At 35.3% G+C, this 22440-nt stretch overlaps 1 long non-coding RNA gene across 1 annotated transcript in view; it reads right to left on the bottom strand.

Annotated features, from left to right (window-relative positions):
* LOC145242623 (uncharacterized) overlaps positions 1-22440 on the bottom strand; it is a 135991-nt gene that overhangs the window by 101587 nt on the left and 11964 nt on the right. Inside the window, exon 2 of the long non-coding RNA XR_013862775.1 lies at positions 7087-7240. This is a non-coding gene — a long non-coding RNA (uncharacterized LOC145242623). The remainder of the gene's footprint in view (positions 1-7086; positions 7241-22440) is intronic.

Below are 22440 nucleotides of genomic sequence, written 5' to 3'. Positions count from 1 at the left end.
AACGATCCAGTAACTTCATCAGACTTTACAGAAATGATTATTATGATGAGAAAAACAATATTTGAGGAAGCACACAAAAATACATCGTTTTTCTAATCATAATAACCATTTCTGTCAAGTTTGATGAAGTTACTGGGTCGTTGATACGATTCGGTATCCGAAGCATGTGTAACTAAGCAGATAAAACGGTAATACAAAAATATATATATTTGCTCTACAATAGTATTGTGCTCTTTCTTTAGGTTTTTACTAATTAACATTTTTGCTATATATATATATATATATATATATATATATATATATATATATATATATATATATGATTTTCAGAATGTGATATATATATATATATATATATATATTGTGCATTTAGGAAGTGTGTTCTCATTTAGACATGTATTATTCCTATTTACAATGCCTCCCCACGGGACAAAGGTACACACCAGTATCGTTTTTTAACGTGTAGAAAGGGAACAAAAACAGAAATTGTCTCAGTCGTGAAGATTTCTCCTGCACTGAGAGAGAACAGATGGTATTTATTTGCTCCCCCACCGAGCAAATTAGGCACAAGGCCAATTTTTAATGTGAGGAGTGAAGGGAGGGGGAAGGGAAAAGGGGACCAGCTCCCGAGAGGTGGGAAATGGGAGCTGGTTAAAGGTCAGGCATGTGGGGTTGCCCCCACATCTGGTCTTTGCTAGTCATAGCTTGCAGCATCTGCCGGAACAGATGGTGTTTATTTGCTCCCCCACTGAGCAAATTAGGCACAAGGCCGTTTTTAATGTGAGGTAAAAACCAGCTCCCCTAAAAGTAGGCAAAAAGGGGGCACTCTGGTTACCAAAAATAATAATTGTCCCAGTATAGAGGGTTTCCCCTCCATTGACTGGTACAAACTATCCCAAGCGCAGCATCTGCCGGAACAGATGGTATTTATTTGCTCCCCCACCGAGCAAATTAGGCACAAGGCCGATTTTTAATGTGAGGAGTGAAGGGAGGGGGAAGGGGAAAAGGGGACCAGCTCCCGAGAGGTGGGAAATGGGAGCTGGTTAAAGGTCAGACATGTGGGGTTGCCCCCACATCTGGTCTTTGCTAGTCATAGCTAGTCATAGCTTGCAGTATCTGCCGAAACAGATACTACACTTTGATCCCGGCCCGAAGGCCAAGAACTGTTTAATGAACTTTTTTTAAATTTTTTTAATTTTTCGAATTGTCGTTTTTAATGCTCGGTCGAATCTGTGCAAGAGAGTTCCATAGTCGTTTTCGTCCATTTATTTCTTCTTTTAATTGTTTTTTGCAAGTACTTTCCACTGAGTTTCATCAGTCGCCGTAAGTCAGTTTTGGATTATTGTTTCATTTAAAATCTTGATACTTTTATATGTTTCAGTTAAAATTACATTTAAACTTCTTGAACTAGTGAAGCGTCTAGTGTAAAAAAAATACGTTTTTTAACGTGTTAAGAACGTACAATGGTTTAAAGGTATGATTTACAAAATGGTATGGAATTTACATTTTTTTTTTTTGTTGTTTACCGTAATTTTTTTTAATTTCCAGATACGGTATATTATCATTTTATTAAAGTATACTGTAAATCTTCTATTACAATATACGGTATATCATAACATTTTTCAGTATGCGGTCTTTTCTTTTACAATATACAGCATATCAATATTTTGGCACAGTATACGATTTACCGTCAACTGTCTTTTTTAAATTTTTGTCTGTTAACAACATCGTTAGTATAATTTACGTAATATCAACAACTTCTAATATAGCATGAAGTTTACCGTCAATACGAAAATGTTGTCAACCATCAACGTTCTATATACCGTTAATTTTCTATTATAGTACATAGTTTTGCGTCAAGTTATATGAATTGTGAGTTTGTATCATAGCGCGCAGATAAATGCGTGTTCTAATGTGGGCTGCTGTAATTTTACTGCAGTATTGTAGTCTTTTGTATAAAGGAAGACTTAGGACTGGAAAGCAAAATTGATTGTGTCGTTTATAATTTTTAGTGTTGCGTTACCCCTTGAGAAAGGAAGCAGCTGTTGAATGCTTTATTATTGGCGGCGCTGCTGCTGGTGTTGTTAATTGAGTGAGTTTCTGCAGGGTTTAGGGTTATATTTAGGTTAAGATTGGATTTAGGGTTAAGGTTAGGTTTAGGGTTAGAGTTGGGCTTTAGGGTTATGTTTAGATTAAGGTTTGAGTTAGGTTTAGGTTTAGGATTAGGGTTAGAGTTAAGGGTTAGATTTAGGGTTAGAGCCAGAGTTCACGAAGGTCGTATATGAGGATTGTTTGGTTTGCATGAAGTTCATTCATTGGGTGCAGCTATTTGTTAACACATACGATTGCATATTTTATCCTCCACATCAAACCCAAAAATGCTCAGCATATGAAGTCGACGAAATTTTGTGCTCAGATCACAAAACATAAGTAACATTAACACTTTCATGCCATTGATTTAAAGTTTCGCATCTGAAACGTTTTTGCTTGCCATATTCATGAGGCAGGGGTTACATGAGAATGACGGGTCCCGATGTAACAGAGCGCAGACGCGCGTATGGTTGCTGTACGCAAATGTGGAGCTGTGTGTGTAGTGACGTCATGATAACGAAAATACCATGAAAATGACGTGTGTACAGGCCGGTGATCATGTTAGAAATGTGTTTGGCGCCAAGGTCGTAACAAGAAGTCATGTGTTGGGTGAATGAGGAATAAAGGTCTTTTCTTTAAAACCTGAAACAGCAAGTTGAAGTTCTTTCCTATTATTTGTCTCCTTTGCGACTGAGTTTACAACGTGTTGGGTCCCGACTGTGCATATGTTAACGCGTGTGTAAACGTTACACTGATATAAACTCTTCTTAGCTTTTCATCAGTTCCGCTGGCCAAGTGGCTCTAACACTATCAGATTGCTACAAACCCTACCATGGCGAGGAAGTATCGGACTTACTACTACTGTGTTTTTTTAAGAAGGACCGAGTTAAAGCTTCGTGAATTGGGTCGGGATGTTGCTATCTTCTTTATTGTAAGGATGTAATCAATCGAATCATTTTGCATTGCTCTCAGTAAAAAGCATAAAGACAATGCTTTTTTTTTTTTTTTACATAAGTCACTGCTTATCAAGGTTAGAATGATAAGGGTTAATGAATGTCAGGTGGTCGGTGAAACAAAAGTTTAATGGTTTATTACTATAAATTGGAAAGTGGGTGGAATTTGATTATTTAAGAGGACGGCTCGACGAGGACTTGTTTACACTTGACTTGAAGACGATAATGTTGTAATCAGTTGGAAAGCATCCTCGCGGTATAGGGTTTCACAGGCAGATATTGTAACCAAGTCCCAAGTGCCAGAGACGAAGTTGACCCTTGTTACTTGCGACATTAATGCTTTTACTTTTATGGAAATCGCTTGAGACACGGCATGAAGCCATTTGATGTAAGGAGCTAACGAGAATGAAATCTGATTATTACAAAGACAGAGAATGCCTACTGACCTTAGTCTTGAAAAAGATCAAGGCTGAAAGTAGAATGAATATAGTGTGCACGAAGGGGAGTTCAACAACCTTGCAGTCCTTGGAAAGAAGCTACTGGAATAGAAAGCTGTATTACAATAAGTTTTTTTTTTACACGGTGGTCACCACTTATCAAGGCCCGGAAGCCACTCAGGGATAAGGGTTATTGCAAGTACAGTACGTTAGTGTGGAGATTTGATGAAGTGTTTACTTAAGGGGGCGGTTCATTAGGAATTTGTTAACGTTGGACTTGAAGACATCCAAGTTGTATTCAGGTGGGAAGCAGGCAGACGGAACAGAGTTCCACAGGCGTGCAGTTCTAAGAAAGAAGCTTTGTTCATGGAATCCACGTTTTGAGGTATTAAAACAACGAATTGATGGAGTCATCCAAAACAACAAGTCAAATGAGCTGTAACAAAGGAAGCAGGGAATAGATCAGACAATTTTGAAGAACACATGCCATAATAGAATGTGTAGAAAAGACTGAGACTAGCAACATCACGTTTGTGTGTGTGTGTGTGTGAGAGAGAGAGAGAGAGGGGGGAGAGTGCAGTGAAGAATAAAGTATGGGGGCAATCAAATTACAGATACGTTTCTGCAATTTATGAGGAACCTTCAAATAGGAAACAGATTCACGATCCCTAATATGACAACCATACACCATAATTATCTGATAGTAGATTTGTAGAGATGGAGAATAGACTCAGTTGTGAGTGAGTGTTTAGAACAATAGAGAGAACATATTTTACGAGGAGCAGAAGGAACAATAACTTAAAACACGGTGATAAAGTATGCAGTCTATTCAATAAGAATACCGAATCAATCAAACTGACCTAAGCGTCTTGGGATGGTAAAATTGATTGAAAAACAAATAAAAATCACAACAGAAACAAGTGGAATAACAATTTGTTTTCACGCAAAGGTTTCCATCTGCGTAAGGTTTCCGGTACGCGTTCCAAAAATCTATCACGTGATCAAACGTATATTTGCATACATTGAAAAGCAGAATCTAGTTATTGTCATATTAATTGTTGCTTATGTTTGAAGGCGTGGCATATAAAGGGTTCTGATTGGTCGAACAACATCACGTGTTAAGTTAGACATGATGTGCTAATAATGAATTAAATTTAGTCAGTTGGTTCGACTCTAGCGACGAGGAACTTATACAACGAACCGGCTTGTGATGGTGGTTGTTAAATTAATGTATTGTTATAATAAAGTATTTAAGATATTCGTAGTCATCAATTAATGCACTACGAAGAACTGCATTCAACATGGCGGACCCGACCAAGTTCATCATCATCATCATCATCATCATCGTATGAATCCGAAGATTCTATTGTTGGCATTAGTTTTCCTTATATTTTTTAATTGGAATTATTTCTAAAAAGATATCAGGTACTTAGGGGACTGACCACATAAATGTTGCTAACATCCTAAGTGAAAGAGAGTTTTTGTGGAACGAACTGGATTCGAACTTGGGACGCCCAGGTTGTCAGTCCGTGTCATCAACCATTCAGCCATCGTGACCTCCCCGAGATCAATTAAAGACACTAAAAGTAATATCTAACACATTTAGATTTTTTGTGTTTTTTTTTTCTACTTTGTCTGTTATTAGGTTGGTACAAAAATAGTATATTTTGACATGAAGTTGGACGTCAAAAAACGACATTATTTTTGCACCAACTTAATAAATAATTTAAACTTAAAAGTATTCATCTTTGTCTTTTGTTTTTCATACCAAAGCAGCTTTCGTACCATTTTTAGTTATGGATATTCCTAAGCCTCGTGTGGTTCCGTCTTGTAAGTATCTAATTCTAGAAAGAACTAGAAAACCAACATTGAGTTAAAAGATGTGTATTATAAATTCATACAAATTTACGCTTTTTTATCATTTAAACACGGTAGTGTTTGAATATATGGTTAAGTGTTAGCTTTACTCATTTAGAACTGCTTTAAAGCTTCACCGCTCACTCATTTTGCAACCAAATTTCAAACAATTATTTACAGCTCATAGGTCACCTAATCAGCTATATTTTGAAATAAAAATTTTCAATTTTCGTTCATTAAAACAAAAGTTATAATAAAATTACTGGTGTTCAAAAGTCAGGAACGTGAGAGACAGTTTTTTCTGATTAGCTGTTGGTTACCATAGCAACTTTTTCCACATTAAAGTTTTACAGATGATTTCTTCTGATTGGCTGTTGGTTACCATAGCAACTTTTTCATCGTCAACACCTTCATAAATCATAGCGAGAATTGGGTTATAAAGAGGGAGTTGATAAAAATGATATCCTTTGCCGTGCTAGAGTTGATAATCTCTCGTCTGGGACGTCGCTCGTCAATTCTTTTTTCTCTTTTTGCTGTGCTAGAGCTGACAATAGTTCGCTTACGACGTCGCCCGCTCATTCTGTTTCTCTTTTTTTGTCCCTTCTTTCTGTTTATTTACTTAATTACGTCCTTTATTTGATTATTTTAGTCAATTTAAGAAGTTGGTAATAACTTTTTATGGATTGTTGACAATGCTTATGATATTGAACACAAAAAATATTATTTCAAGGCAAAGCCTGGAAAAATCATGGACTACATAAAATCATGGACTACATAAAAAAATGGAAGCATGAAAAGTAATATGGTTAAGAGCAAACTTAGAAAAGTAAAAGGACAAGATATTCTAGTAAAAAATATAATAAATTTATAAGTTAAGATATTACAGCATTAAAAATTTATATATAATGGTAAATTGAATAAAAACAATAAAACTTAATCCTGCAATATTTTAAGTTACGAATTTATTACATTTTTTTACTAGAATATCTTGTCTTTTTCAGCATAGTGGTGAAAACATAGAAGTTTGGTTTTGAATGTATTAAAGCTAACTAGACATTTTTTTTTACCCCATTGTACCACACACTCGAGGTCGGAGGGGAGAGAATAAAACATCTTGGTCATTGTCGGCCTTTGAAATGCTGCCGTAAATTGTATTGTCTGCTTAGATGTTGATGAATGATTGTCTGCTTAGATGTTGATGAAAGATTTGGGAGATCGTTGATAAAGATCAGAAAGAGAGTTGGGTCCATGATGGATCTCTGAGGCACGCCAGTGTTAATACTGTGACCTTCGGAATTCTGCCCATCAACGAGTACTTTAATAAACTAATGAGAGAGAAGGGATTTGATGAGTGAGGGAACATTTGCAACTATTCCGTATCTGTAAATCTTTGTTATATTTTTTCATTATTATTATTATTATTATTATTATTATTATTATTTTTTTGTTATGTTATTGTTATTGTTATTGTTGTTATTGTTATTGTTCGTTGTTAGGAAGTCTTATTAAAAGTGAGTCTTAGAGAGTCTTATTAAGAGAGATGTTGCGTTCTGTGTTCGTGTTATGAAGAGATTCATATATATAAAATGTTCATACTTAGAAGTGTTAGAAAGAAGCTCTTAAAGTGAGGAGACAGTGTTGAGACAGTCTTAGTGTTCACATTGTAGATATGAGACGTAGAGACATTGTATTTGAAGACATTTTAAAACAAAGGATATATAAGACATATAATGACAATTTCACTTTACCTTTTGGTAGAATTACAACACAAAGATGACGTTTATAAAAACACATGATGGGTTTATTTCTTCTTCGACCGGTCGGTGTTTTTCTTAGTCAGGAATTCAACGTTTTACATTCTATGTTTCAAAGGTGACCGTCTCGCTTCCAGACGTTCGATTTCTGTAAAAAAACAAACAAACAAACACATGTTAAATTTGCAGATATTTTCGTAAACGTCAAATTACACTTGTGGAGGATGATCTATAGATTTTAGCTTATTTTAGATATTTTAAAATCAATAAATATTTATTATTTTATCATTGTTACCAACAATGGAAAATTTTGGTTGAAACAAAATCAAATAAAAAAGACAATTAAAAGAATCGTTTTGGCATCGGAAAATAGGCACCAATTTTCTCGATTCCGATACCCTTAAATTTGTTGATTTTTTCCGATTCCTGATTCCTATTCATCGTCCCGACACTTATATATATATATATATATATATATATATATATATATATATATATATATATATAAGTGAACGTGTCTCTGTGTGTGTGTGTCTGTGTGTGTGTGTCTGTGTACATTTCCCTACGCAATAACTCTGGCAATTTTAAGCCTACAGATTCGAAATTTGATATACAGGGTACTGAGATTTGGGAAAATTGATGTGATTGGTTTTCGGACAGAAATTTTGCGATTAAGCGGTCAAAGTTCAACGATTTGAGCTTTGAGAACTCTACCAAACTCCTCCTACAATTTTGGGTCTAAACACGTGAAGTTTTAGATATAGGTCCCTTGGACATGGATCTAACTTAATAACTTTATTTGAGCCCTAAACAATAAATTTTAAGGGGTAATAATAGGGGTCAAATTTTAAAAAATTGACCGTTTTATATATATATATATATATATATATATATATTGATATATATATATATATATATATATATATGTATATATATATATATATATATAGAGAGAGAGAGAGAAAGAGAGAGAGAGAAAGAGAAAGAGAGAGAGAGGGAGAGATCTTTTACAAAAAATTTTAAATTACATTTTCACCTAAAACAGGGCATAATGCCACTTTGATGTAAGGGAAGGGGGCTTCTATCAAGGACATAAGTTGCAGGGATACTATGTAGGAAATTTCGCACAAGATGTTTGTTCTTGAACTTATGCATGTCAGTACAGTTGAGGAAGCAGGAAACCGGAAGGTAATTCCAAAGTCTAGCAGTTCTGGGGAAGAAACTATTAGAGTAGAAGGCTTTCTTACATCTAGAGATCTCTACTGTGTAGGGGTGGAGTTTTGCTGCTTGTCGGGGTTGTCGCGGTATTTTCATCGAAGGGTTACAAGTGCTAGTAGTTCGTCGGAACATCCCCAATTAAAATACTTGTAAAACACGCAGAGGGATGAAGCTTAGATCACAGTTTAGGACCTATCAGGTTGGCGGTTTCTTTTGAACCCTGTCCAAGAGTGAGAGACTAGTAGCAGATGCACCATCCCAAATGTGACAACAATACTCCATACATGGACGAATGGTAGCCTTTTAGACGTACAGGAAACTTTTGGGCGTAAGTAACTTTCTGGCCCGGTAGAGAGTACCCACATTCTTCGCAGCAGCATATCTATCTATCTATCTATCTATCTATCTATCTATCTATTAGGATACTTGGGCAGCATTTTTTCTCCAATGCACGTTTCATTGAAGAGCAGGAACAATTCCTGCTGCTTTCTCTTGCAACCCATTTTTTTCTTTTTTGCGGGTTAATGTTCGAACATTCTGTCTGAGAGTAAAAAGAGATAAAAAGAAAACAAAAGGAAAACTTTCTCTTTACACTCGAACAGAATGTTCGAATATTATTACCTCCGACAAAAAGTAAAAAATGGATTGCAAGAGAAACCAACAAACATTGTTCCTGCTCTTCAATGGAATTGCTCCCTATCTTAGGTTGAGCATTTGGGAAGTGATATACCAATTACCATTAGCGTATAAAGCGATGCTCTTTGTGTAAACAAATTCAGTTTAGGTACTTTGGACAATGTCAAAACGTTGTTAATTCACGGTCCACATAGCAGCAGCCGTATTGCGCAACGATTAGAAGCTCCGACTGTCGTTTGGGCGATCGGGTTTCGATCCTGGCTTGAGGTAGTTGCTTGTCTAGCTGCATTGATGAGCTGTGAAAATATACATATATATACACACACACATATATATATATACACATATATATACACACGCATATATATACACACGCAATAATATACACACACGCATATATATACACACACATATATACACACACGCATATATATACACACCCATATATATACACACACATATATATACACACGCATATATATATACACACATATATATACACACACATATATATACACACACATATATACACACACGCATATATATATAAACACATATATATACACACCCATATATATACACACATATACATACACACCCATATACATACACACCAATATATATACACACACATATATATACACACGTATATATATACACACACATATATATACACACATATACACACGCACATATATATACACACATATATATACACACACATATATATATACACACACATATATACACACATATATACACACACATATACAGGGTGACCTAAAAAAGACGGGCCACAACTCCAATTAGGCCCCGTTTCTTAGTGTTTTGTCCGAATGAAATTATACCTTTTTTTTGTTTTGTTTTTTTACATAGGCGTCACCACTTATCAAGGCCGATAGGCCACTCAAAGATAAGGGTTAAAGAGTGTAGAGTAGTCAAAAGGACAATATAGTAATCGATAGTAATGGAAGTTCGGTAAATTTGTTAACTTAAGTGGAACGGCTCATCAGAAACTTGTTCACGTTGGACTTGAAGACAACCATATTATAGACAGTTGGAAAGCAGGAAAACAGAAGACAATTCCACAGGCGTGCAGTTCTAAGAAAGAAGCTTTGATCATGGAGTCTATGTTTGGGTTAAAGATAAAGAGTGGGGAAAATTATTGATAATGTTTTCAGCTAGACGAGTGTTTCTTGTGAAAGTTTGGCGACGGGGGACCATAGATTGAAGCTCAGTCGAACACTTTCCATGAAAATAACGATAAAGCAGAGACAAACTCGCAACATCTCTTCTGTGAGATAGAGGTTGCAGCGAAGAGAAAAGGACATCTCCCACCAGGCCACAAAGTCTATTTTGAACCCTATCAAGGCAGGACAAGTCTTTTCTAGCAGCTCCTGTCCATATGTGGCAACAGTATTCCATCCTTGGACGTATCTGGCTCTTATATAGATAGAGAATTGCATCAGCAGTGAGATATCTACTGGTTCGATAGAAGGATCCGACCATTTTTCAAACGGCCTTGGCAACAGATTTGATGTACGTATTCCATTTAAGATCAGGAGTAAAGGTCAAGCCCAGAAGCCTGTCAAAACTTGAGGCCTCTCCAAGACGAGAGCCATTCATTTTAATTGATGCCAGATGGGGATCAGAACGTTGATGATGTAAAGATAGAAGCTTGGTTTTAGATGCATTAAAAAGTAACGAGCCACTCCTTTCCCCATTGTACAACGTGATCAAGATCAGAGGAGAGAGAATCGGAGAGAACTTGGTCGTTTACTGTCTTAGATGTGCTACCATAGATGGTAGTGTCGTCAGCATAAATGTCTACGAATGATGTAAGGATGTGATTTGGAAGATCATTAATGTAGATCAGGAAAAGAGTTGGGCCCAGGATGGACCCCTGAGGGACTCTAGCATTTATACTGTGAGCTTATGATTTTTGCCCATCAACTACTACTCTTATGAACCTATCAGAGAGAAATGATTTAATAATTGAGAGGACATTTCCAGCTATACCATAGCTGGAGATCTTGTGAAGTAAACCTTTATGCCATACCCTATCAAAGGCCTTTGATATGTCAAGAGCAATTGCCCTAGAAAGGTTACCTCTGTCGAGAGATTCGCTAATCCTATGAGATATAACTGTAAGCACATCTGATGTAGATCTAGCAGAACGGAAACCATATTGTGTGTCACTAAGAAGGTTATTTTTGTTGAGATAGTTTTTTTTTTTTTTTTTTTTTTTTTACAAAGGCATCACCACATTATCAAGGCCCAGAGGCCACTCAAGGATAAGGGTTAAAGAGTGTACAGTAGAAGTTGGTCAATATAGTAATCATTAGTAATGAAAATTTGGTAAATTTAATAACTTATATGGAACGGCTCATCAAGAACTTATTTACTTTAGACTTGAACAAAACCATATTGTAGTCAGCCGGAAAGCAGGAAAACGGAAGACAATTCCACAGGCGTGCAGTTCTAAGAAAGAAGCTTTGTTCATGGAATCTACGTTTAGGTTTAGGCACAGATAAAGAGTGGGGGAAATTATTGATAGTGTTTACAGCTAGACGAGTGTTTCTTGTGAAAGTTTGGCGAGGGGGGACCATAGATTGAAGCTCAGTTGAACACTTTCCATGAAAATAACGATACATCAGAGACAAACTCGCAACATCTCTTCTGTGAGATAGAGGTTGCAAGGAGGAGAAAAGGACATCTCCTACGAGGCTACGAAGTCTATTTTGAACTCTATCAAGGCAGGACAAGTTCTTTCTAGCAGCTCCTGCCCAGATGTGGCAACAGTATTCCATCCTTGGACGTACCTGGCTCTTATATAGATAGAGAATAGCATCAGCAGTGAGATATCTACTGGATCGATAGAAAGATCCCACCATTTTTCCAGCGGCCTTGGCAACAGATTTGATATACGTGTTCCATTTAAGATCAGGAGTAATGGTCAAGCCCAGAAGCTTGTCAAAACTTGAGGCCTCCTGAAGACGAGAGCCATTCATTTCAATTGATGACAAATGTGGATTAGAATGTTGATGATGTAAAGAGAGAAGCTTGGTTTTAGATGCATTAAAAGTAACCAGCCACTCCTTTCCCCATTGTACTACGTGCTCAAGATCAGAGGAGAGAGAATTGGAGAGAACTTGCTCGTTTACTGTCTTAGATGTGGTACCATAAATGGTAGTGTCGTCAGCATAAATGTCTACAAATGATGTAAGGATATGATTTGGAAGATCATTAATGTAGATCAGGAAAAGAGTTGGGCCCAGGATGGATCCCTGAGGGACACCGGCATTAATATTGTGAGCTTCTGATTTTTGCCCCTCAACTACTACTCTTATGAATCTATCAGAAAGAAATGATTTAATAATTGAGAAGACTTTTCCAGCTATACCATAGCTAGCGATCTTATGAAGTAAACCTTTATGCCATACCCTATCAAAGGCTTTAGATATGTCAAGAGCAATTGCCCTAGAAAGATTGCCACCGTCGAGAGATTTGCTAATCCTATGCGATATAACTGTAAGGACATCTGCTGTAGATCTAGCAGAACGGAAACCATATTGAGTGTCACTAAGAAGGTTATTTTTGTTGAGATGTTTGATTACTTCTGTATTTAATACAGATTCTAGCAACTTACTCATGACGCACAGGAGACTTATTGGCCTGTACTGAGAGGGGGATGAGCGATCACCTGAATTCTTAAATACAGGGCATACTGATGAGATTTTCCAGGGAGATGGGAAACTATTCTCCTTAAGACAACGTTTAAACAGTTTTGTAAGTATGGGCGCTAGTTCAGGTTGAAGTTTTTTGAGTACTATAATTGGAATACCATCAGGGCCAGTTGCTTTACTGGAATCAAGGTTTTTGATTAGCTTGGCAACATCACGTACAGATATACGTATATCACATAGCGTGTTTTCTGATACAAGAGGAAATATTGGGGGTTGGCGGTCTTGGTCGCAAAGGGTAGAATTAGCTGCAAAGTTCTTGACAAAGAGTTTGGCTTTGTCTGATGCTGACGAGATTACCTCAGATCCATTGATAATAGTTGGGATGGAGCACACTCTTCTGTTCAGGATTCTGTTTGCTATTTGCCAAAACTGGTGGGAACCAAGCCGCTGCTCAGCTACTTTGGACTTAACAGATTGAGCATACAACTCTCTTGCGTTCCTTATTACTTTCTTACAATGGTTGCTGGCAGTCCTGAAAACGGCTTTAGTTTCCATACATCTATTACGTTTGATTACTTCTCTATTTAACACAGATTCCAGCAACTTACTCATGACGCACAGGAGACTTATGGGCCTGTACTGAGAGGGGGATGAGCGATCACCTGAATTCTTAAATACAGGGCATACTGATGAGATTTTCCAGGGTGATGGTAAGCAATTCTCCTTAAGACAACGTTTAAACAGTTTTGTAAGTATGGGCGCTAGTTCTGGTTGAAGTTTTTTGAGTACTATAATTGGAATACCGTCAGGGCCGGTTGCTTTACTGGAATCAAGGTTTTTGATTAGCTTGGCAACATCACGTACAGATATTTGTATATCAAATATCTGTATTTTTGTATATAAAATATATCATTGATCATTATATCATTATATATTTTTGTATATAAAAATATCATTGATCAACATTCTTTATTCATCGTTTTATCTATCAAGCTCTCTCTCTCTCTCTTTCTCTCTCTCTCTCTCTCTCTATATATATATATATATAATGTGTGTGTTTGTGGGTTGGCATTAATATACTTTTATACTACTACTACTACTACTACTACTACTACACTCTATTCGTATATTGAGCACTGTGGAAATAAAGACTGAAAATCTATATACAATATATATATATATATATATATATATATATATATATGTATGTATCACTTTATATAAAATACTAGCATGGATACCCAGCGTTGCCAGGGTCGACATGAAGTTCGGTTTGGCTATACTAAGAATATTGACCAGTTTTTCATTATTATATGTCAACTCCATCGTTACCCCAACAAAAATTTCAAAAATAAAAGAACGAATGAAAACACGAAAATGTAACTCCCCCCCCCCCGAAAAAAGCAGAAACAAACTCTTCACCAGATATTTCGGCAGAAGGGATACGAAGAGAAGCTATTCTTCGGATATAGAGCACCTTTTTATGACTATATTCCAGTTTAAGCGAATTTCTTTTATACTCCCTCAGTCTAGAAAGATTTGTTATTACAGTTTGTTGCAACGAAAACAAACTGTAAATAATTCAGTTTCAAAAATATCAAAATAGAATTTGTGTTAACCGAAATACACGTTTGTATAACATACACATGTTATAAAAATGATGAGTTTTGACTTATTGTGTTATTAAAAGAAAAAAAATTAGCAGTTACGATGTCAAAAAAAAAAATGTGGAGAAAAAAAACCTGGTAAACAAATGTAAATGAAAGTTTTTTTTTTGTTTTTGTTTTAAATAAAGAATCTTAGTTGAATTTAACTGTTTGTTTATTTTAAAATAAAAATCCACTGGACTACAACGTTAATTGTGAAATCACGAAAATTATCTTATTTGAACTGATTCCAAAAATAATGCTAGAAAGTTTGAACGAATTATTTCTAGTTTGATTATCTGCCGAAAAAGAAAACAAAAACAAAAAGAAGAAAGTTAGCGTCTAAAGGAAATAACTCCAAACTCAAATAACTGAAACTGTTTTATAAAAAAAAATCGATGTTGGTAAAAATAAATGAAATTAAATATGTTATCAATATAAATCAAATTGAAATAATAAACTTAAATAGAACACTTAAAACAATTCTCTCATTATAAACAATAACTAACACACCGCTATTTAATAAATCGATTTTCCTTAATGTAATATGCAAATAACGCTATCTCTCACTCGTCTTTTTTACAAGAATCATACTATATATAGGAATGAATGACGCGTTAAAGTAATGGACCTTTGTATATATTAATCAAATTGTGAACAAACAAACTAACAAACAGACAGGTATACGAATTTATATATATAGATATGGGTATATGCAAGATATATATATATATATATATATATATATATATGCAAATTTGTCTGTGTGTGTGAGTTCGCCCCTTATAGACTCCGAAACGGCTAAACAGATTTTCTTTAAAATTTACAGAACTTTAGTGTATAAGTCTGGGAGCGATCTTAGTTAAGTTTTGTCTCAGAATACCCCCGATAATTACCGGTAATCGATAATGGAAACCGTTGTTTTAATTTATCTATCATTGGTAAAGCCATTTTTCTATGCTGTCGCTTAGCAACAATGATAGAACAACGGGCTGTGAAAATTCTACTGTGGGTAAGTTAGTAGCGTGCTTATATTTTTATTTTTTTGTGTTTTCTTTGCATGAGATGGTCTGTAGGTTCAAATCTCGCAAGGAAATTTCGTAATGTTCTTTTTTCGTTAACTGGAAAGAAGATTATATGAAATAATTTTAGAAAAATAACAGTAGGTTCTCTAGAGTGCAATGTAGACTAACATATATTTTAGACTAAGTTACTGCATGGAGGCAAGTGAAGCTTCCTCCCGAGCAATTTCACGGATTTCGATGACAATAAAAAATATAGGAGTATGAAATATTCGTTGATCATCATTCAATCCTAAGCAACGTCGGGTTTCTCTGCTAGTGTGTGTATATATATATATATATATATATATATATATATATATATATATATATATATATATATATATATATATAATCTGCATTTATTGTTTTGTTAAACTAAATCCAGATATACAAGCAAAAGTACCCGTCATTGATTGGGTTCAAAAACAGCCTACAGAAAATGGACTCTGATTTATGAAAGTATGATAGGTTATGAAAAAGAAGGGTTGTAAAGAGATAGCTTCGAATTTGGGGGTACTTACGCAGATAGATATGAAAAGTCTTTATTAAAGTTTGTGCCTATTTCCATTCCATAAAGGCCAGGCGCGAACGCAGACCCCACAATTTTATTATACCATCCCTATTTAAGTTAAAACATACTTATCAAAGTATTATTATGTACATCTATATCAAAAACATTTGTAAACGTTTTTTTTTATTTTTACATTTTTTATTTCCATACTTTGTGTGTGTGTGTGTGTGTGTGTGTATATATATATATATATATATATATATATATATATATATATATATATATATATATATATATATATAAAGCTGAACGCCTCTGTGTGTGCCTGGTCACGAATAGGCTCCTATATACATATATATATATATATATATATATATATATATATATATATATATATATATATATATATATATAGAGAGAGAGAGAGAGAGAGAGATAGGATGGTCCACTTAAAAGTATCCTAGAAAATATAGTAGAGTTGGAGGAACATTCTTGACATCTATGCATTTTGGGGCAACGTTTGCAGATACTGCCTGGAGATCTTCTCTGGTGAGTATCCTGATATCGTTGGTAATTTTCTCCTTGGTCTAGATTGTGAGGATTATTTGCATAAACTTTTTGTTTTAAAGTCCCCCAAAAATAAAAATCACATGATGACAAATCCGGGAAACGTGGTAGCCATAACCCTTTGCTTATTGTTCTTTCTCTTCCGTAAACAGGTTTTGAACCATCTGTCAGGTATTTGTGAGACGTGTGACATGTAGCGCCATTTTGTTGGAAACAGAATTGCATTTTGTCTTGTGGTGTCAGTTGGTCGTTAAGAGAAAGATTAGAGAGATTGGACTACTTTATATTTGAAGTGAGCCACTCTGTATATTATATAAATAATTCTGGATGTGTGTATATATATATATATATATATATATATATATATATATATATATATATATATATATTTAATTAAACACACACATACATACATATATATATATATGTATATTTGCATATAAATGTATGTATGTATCTGGGTGTATAAATGAATATATATATGTACATATATATATTTATTTATACACACATACATACATGCATACATACACACACACACACACATATATACACACACACACACACACTATCAGGAAGTACCGGAGTTTTTCTGGATAAAATAAGGAACCATATGTTTTTTACAGCGATATATCAATTTTTTTTTAGTAAGGCCGAAGTTATGCACAGCAGAAATTAGATGAAGGTATTCGTCAAAAGACATTACTTGACAGAATTCCAATAAATTAATTGCTATTAAGGGCATCAAGGCACATCCGCCGTTTCGAACAAATGAGAAGCCTGTGCATTCGTACTGCACAGCGCGAACGTCTTATTAAATATTTCCGTTCTTTTTTCTTACTATTCATTTAATTTGCAAGTTTTTAATGGATTTTAAGCGCGGAAGCAGAGCCTCAAGATGATGTGGAACTGTTTTTTTTTTGTTTTTTTTTAAATACTTTTCCAAGTCGTTGGATTGAATTATAATAGTTTCAGAATATGTAGTGTTAGATTAGGAGTTCATGAACAAACCGATAAGAATTACAAGTTTGTTGCGCACACACATGCACACACACATATACACGCGCGCAGGCACACACACATATACGCGCACACACACACACTTGGGCGTATATATGTCATGTATGCTAAACATAGAGAGAAAGCGAAAGTTTGGGAAGACGTGTATATGATGTGTGTACATGAAAATGTATATAATGTGTGTACATGAAAATGTATATAATGTGTGTACATGAAAATGTATATGATGTGTGTACATGAAAATGTATATAATGTGTGTACATGAAAATGTATATGATGTGTGTACATGAAAATGTATATGATGTGTGTACATGAAAATGTATATAATGTGTGTACGTGAAAATGTATATGATGTGTGTACATGAAAATGTATATGATGTGTGTACATGAAAATGTATATGATGTGTGTACATGAAAATGTATATGATGTGTGTACATGAAAATGTATATAATGTGTGTACATGAAAATGTATATGATGTGTGTACATGAAAATGTATATAATGTGTGTACATGAAAATGTATATGATGTGTGTACATGAAAATGTATATGATGTGTGTACATGAAAATGTATATAATGTGTGTACGTGAAAATGTATATGATGTGTGTACATGAAAATGTATATGATGTGTGTACATGAAAATGTATATTATTCTAACGCGATTCATATATCGATCTGCTATATTAGAACTGGTCTTTATAATTCATCGATCAAGAACATATTATTATTATTATTATTATTATTATTATTATTATTATTGTTATTATTATTATTATTATTGTTGTTGTTGTTATTATTATTATTATTATTATTAGCAGTAGTATTAGTAATAGTAGTAGTAGTAGTAGCAGCAGCAGCATTTTTTATTTGCCACCGCTGCTGGCCGATTGGAAACGCTTCCAGTATCACTCCTCTCTATCTCCTCTTGACCTCTTCCAATCCCAGTGAAAGAGAGAGAGAGAGAGAGAGAGAGAGAGAAAGAGAGAGAGAGAAAGAGAGAGAGAGATAGATAGAGGGGGGAGGGGGTGATTAAAAGGAGATGAATGCTGTTACCCTACGAAATCCGTGTAAAAACCTGCGCAGTTATAACCGTTTGGTCAAAGTCCGTTATTGCGCGCGTATTTCTCTCCCTCTCCCCCTCACACACACACACACACACACACACACACACACACACACACACACACACACACACACACACACACTCTCTCTCTCTCTCTCTCTCTCTCTCTCTCTCTCTCTGTATATATATATATATATATATATATATAAAGGAGAAGAATACAAGTATGAATGAACAAAGAACTCCCCTCCCCTATTTCCTAGCATACCTTACATCCCTCTTTATCATAATACAGCTCTTCCTCGCCTCTTCACCCTCTTCATGTACACTCTCCTCCTACCCTTCCTTTAAACGACTACCAACTCTTTAGTCGACTTGCTTGGTTGCTTTTTTTTGACGGTTATCGTCCCGTTTCAGCGCTTTTTTTTTTTTTTGTTTTGTTTTTACATATTTCGCAAAATATTACTCCATTTCCTATAAGATGTACAACCGATCGCAACGTGTCAAATATAACATGCATGAAGTAATTAAGACAAAATTGATTAATAAATACGTAATTAAAACCCGCCCTAAAGATAAAACTTACAAATTATTAACTTAAAAATAATAATGCTCCGAATAATATGTTTAAGAGCATCAGTATTGCAGCTGTTATAGCATTCCTCTTGTATATAGGCGATTCATAGACGTTCAACACAATGTATTGTTAGTATTGTTCGGATTCTTCGAACGACTGTTCATGTCTTCAGTGTTATTTTTACAACGTTTCGGCCGATGTAACCTCCGATCTTCTTTAAATGTATCTTGTCGAGCTCGAATTTTTTTCTGTCAAACTCGGGAATCTTTCTGTCGAACACTGGAATCAGCGAGTGCCTTATCCACGACCTCACGAGTCTTTGGCGAGACTTGTAGCGTTGTGGATAAGGTACTTGGTATTTCAGTGGTAAGTTACTATCCTCGGTGTGGCCGACACTAAAAAAAAAAAAAAAAAAAAAAAATACAACTGCAAATTACTTAGAAATTCTCCCCAGTAGTGGCTAAAATATAACGAGAACATATTACCCCTGTGGATTAAATAAAGGGTTCCGTTTGAAATTCTTTGCAGGTTTCCTGAGTTTGACAATATAGATCTGAAGAAGGTCGAAGTTTACATTGATCGAAACGTTGTGTAATTTCTCTGGTATTGTGTAATTTTTAAATATTCAATTATTCATGCTTGAAGGAATGTGCCGTATATTTTTGTAGTCGATCCATGACAAAGATACGGCATTTCTTTTCCTTTTTCTCACTTCAGTATCTTTTCATCGATGTCCGAAGTTTCCAGACATTTTTGCATAGCCATTTAAATTTGACGTAGGCTCTTGAAAATTCAGGATGTTATTGTTATACACCTTATGAGATGACTGGCCAATTTTTATGATTTCAGGTTCAAATGAACAGCTACAGCGAGAATTGGAATACACTCTACTAAAGCTTGATTGTTACAGCCAGTGATTTTTAAAAATGCAATCTGGATCTGAGGCACATTAGAAGAACGATATGCAATAAAATTCTGTTTTAAACGTGGGAAATGCCACAAAAAACGTATGGAATGCTTCAGACTGCTTTTGGACCATCTTGCCTCCATCGAGCATCAGTTTTTGAGTGACATAAGAGATTCAAGGAAGGTAGGGAGTCTGTGAAGAATGATGAGAGGTGTGGGAGGAGTAAGGAAGTCAGAACACTAGAGTTGATTGGCCAAATGAGGAATTTTATGGATAAGGACCGTCGTGTGTCTATAGGGACAATAAGTGCACAGTTTGATATCAGTGTGGGAACGGTATACACAATTATTCATTAGGAACTAAAGATGCGCGAAGTATGTTCCAAGGGTGCTCAGAGAAGATCAGAAAGAATGTTATGACGGCAGAGAGATGGTCGAACTGATAAATTCAGATCTAGCAGTTTTTGATGCTCTGGTAACCTGCGATGAAAGTCGGATCTACTATTATAACCCAGAGACTAAGAGACAGAGTTCCCAGTGGAAGCAACAGGGAATACTATGTTGAGGTTTTAAGGGAGCTCAGTAAGAAATTGTGTTGAAAGAGGTTAACACTCTTCAAATCGGGTCAGTGGCATTTCCATCAGGACAATGTGTTGTATAGGCGGCGGTCATAACGGGAACGGAGACGACGTCTATAATATAATAATTTATAATATAAAGGTGAAGAGACGAGACGTGTAATGAACAGTTCTTTAAACACGAAGGGGAGATTCATTATTGATGAAGGGAATACAGTCAACTCTTTGGAAGGTGTTTCATATAACGTTCATCATACAAAACGATGAAGACAAAAACACATTACCTTGATTACGTTGATCATCATTCAATTCCGAATAATGCTTAGAAAGGCTGAGTGCTTATTTTTCACATTCGAAAAATCATGCACCTTGATATAGTAATTCTGAGTGTTTATTTTTCACATTACAAAAATTAGATTCATTGATCAAGCAATTCTGAGTGCTTATTTGTCACATTCTAAAAACCACATACATTGATCAAGTAATGTTGAGTGTTTATGTTTTATTTAACGTTTGTGTACTTTCATTTAACAATTTAATTAACAAAATACGGACCGTGCTGAAATAATAACCTTATTATTTAGAAATCCATTCTATGTGGAGGGAAGTGTACTTTTAAAAGTTATTCTGTACTTTCATCTAACAGTTTAACACAAAAAACTCTGTCCGAAGAATAGCAGATATGTTCAAAACCAACTTTCATTTTCTCATTTTTTATATGATCCCGAGCTACGCCGCGTAGCCCAGCTGGTTTATAATAGGAGATAGATTATAAAGGTGAAGATAGAATTGTTCTGCCTCTCCTCTCTCAACTGCCAGCTCTTTTCGAACCCTAACTTAACTGTATATATAGAATCTATCTTTCTTTGTGACACCAGAACGTGGCCAACATGTGCATGTTTTATATGTGGACATTACATATGCTTCCAACACGTGTCCTGGCGACACAAACGACATTCCTTAATTGCATTGTTCATTATTCTTGCTCGGATCGAACTTTGTTTTATAATTATTTCTAACTGCAATGGATAATTCCACTGCATTCCTGGAATCGTATCTAAATGAGAATATGTATTCATTTTTAACTTTTGATAACTGAGTTCGATTCCAGTATTCTCCTTTAATAATAATTATATTCGACCCTAATTACTTCGTTTCTCTAAATACCGAGATTTGTATCCTTCAATATACAACAATGCCATCCTTTTCACAAACTATTTGACCAAGATGGGCATCAAGACGATTCCGCATTCTCCCTATAGTTCAGACTTTGTGCCTGTGATTTTTGGTTATTCCCTCAGCCAAGGAAAATCTTAGAGGCTGTCGTTATGAGACTATTGAAGAGATGAAAGAGGCTGTGATGAGGGTCTTTGGCATGCGCACACAAGAGACCTTCCAGAGGTTGTTGGAACGGTACAACAAGTGCATTGCAGCCGGAGGAGATTACCACGAATTGGAATAGAGCTCCATGTGTGTACTATCAATAAAAGTGCCCATACATAAAAAAGTCTGGAAACTAGTTGTTGGGGTGGTACTCCTATAGATTCTGACAATCGACTATTTCTAATGTCAATTCCAGTGACCAGGTTTTACTTTTCAGCAGTCTGAACCCAAGACTCGGAGAGAGAGACAGCCGTAACTTGCTTTTTTCTTTGTTTTTCAGTTGAGCGGAGTTCCCACTCAACTAACATCGTTTCTGTATTTTATGTTGAATGTTATTATTCATTTCACTGTTTCCGAGTTTTTTCGTTATTCTTTCCAATATTTACACCATAACATTTATTTAAGGCACTTCGTATAGCAGGTATTTTGTTAATAATTGCGCCGTTGAAACAAATTGTAAATATATGTTTGGATGACACGCGTCGGGAGTTT

The sequence above is a fragment of the Euprymna scolopes genome, chromosome 21 (assembly GCF_053919585.1).
Source record: "Euprymna scolopes isolate OS-2025 chromosome 21, ASM5391958v1, whole genome shotgun sequence".
Taxonomy (NCBI): domain Eukaryota; kingdom Metazoa; phylum Mollusca; class Cephalopoda; order Sepiida; family Sepiolidae; genus Euprymna; species Euprymna scolopes.
This window is presented reverse-complemented; position numbering and strand designations above follow the sequence as displayed.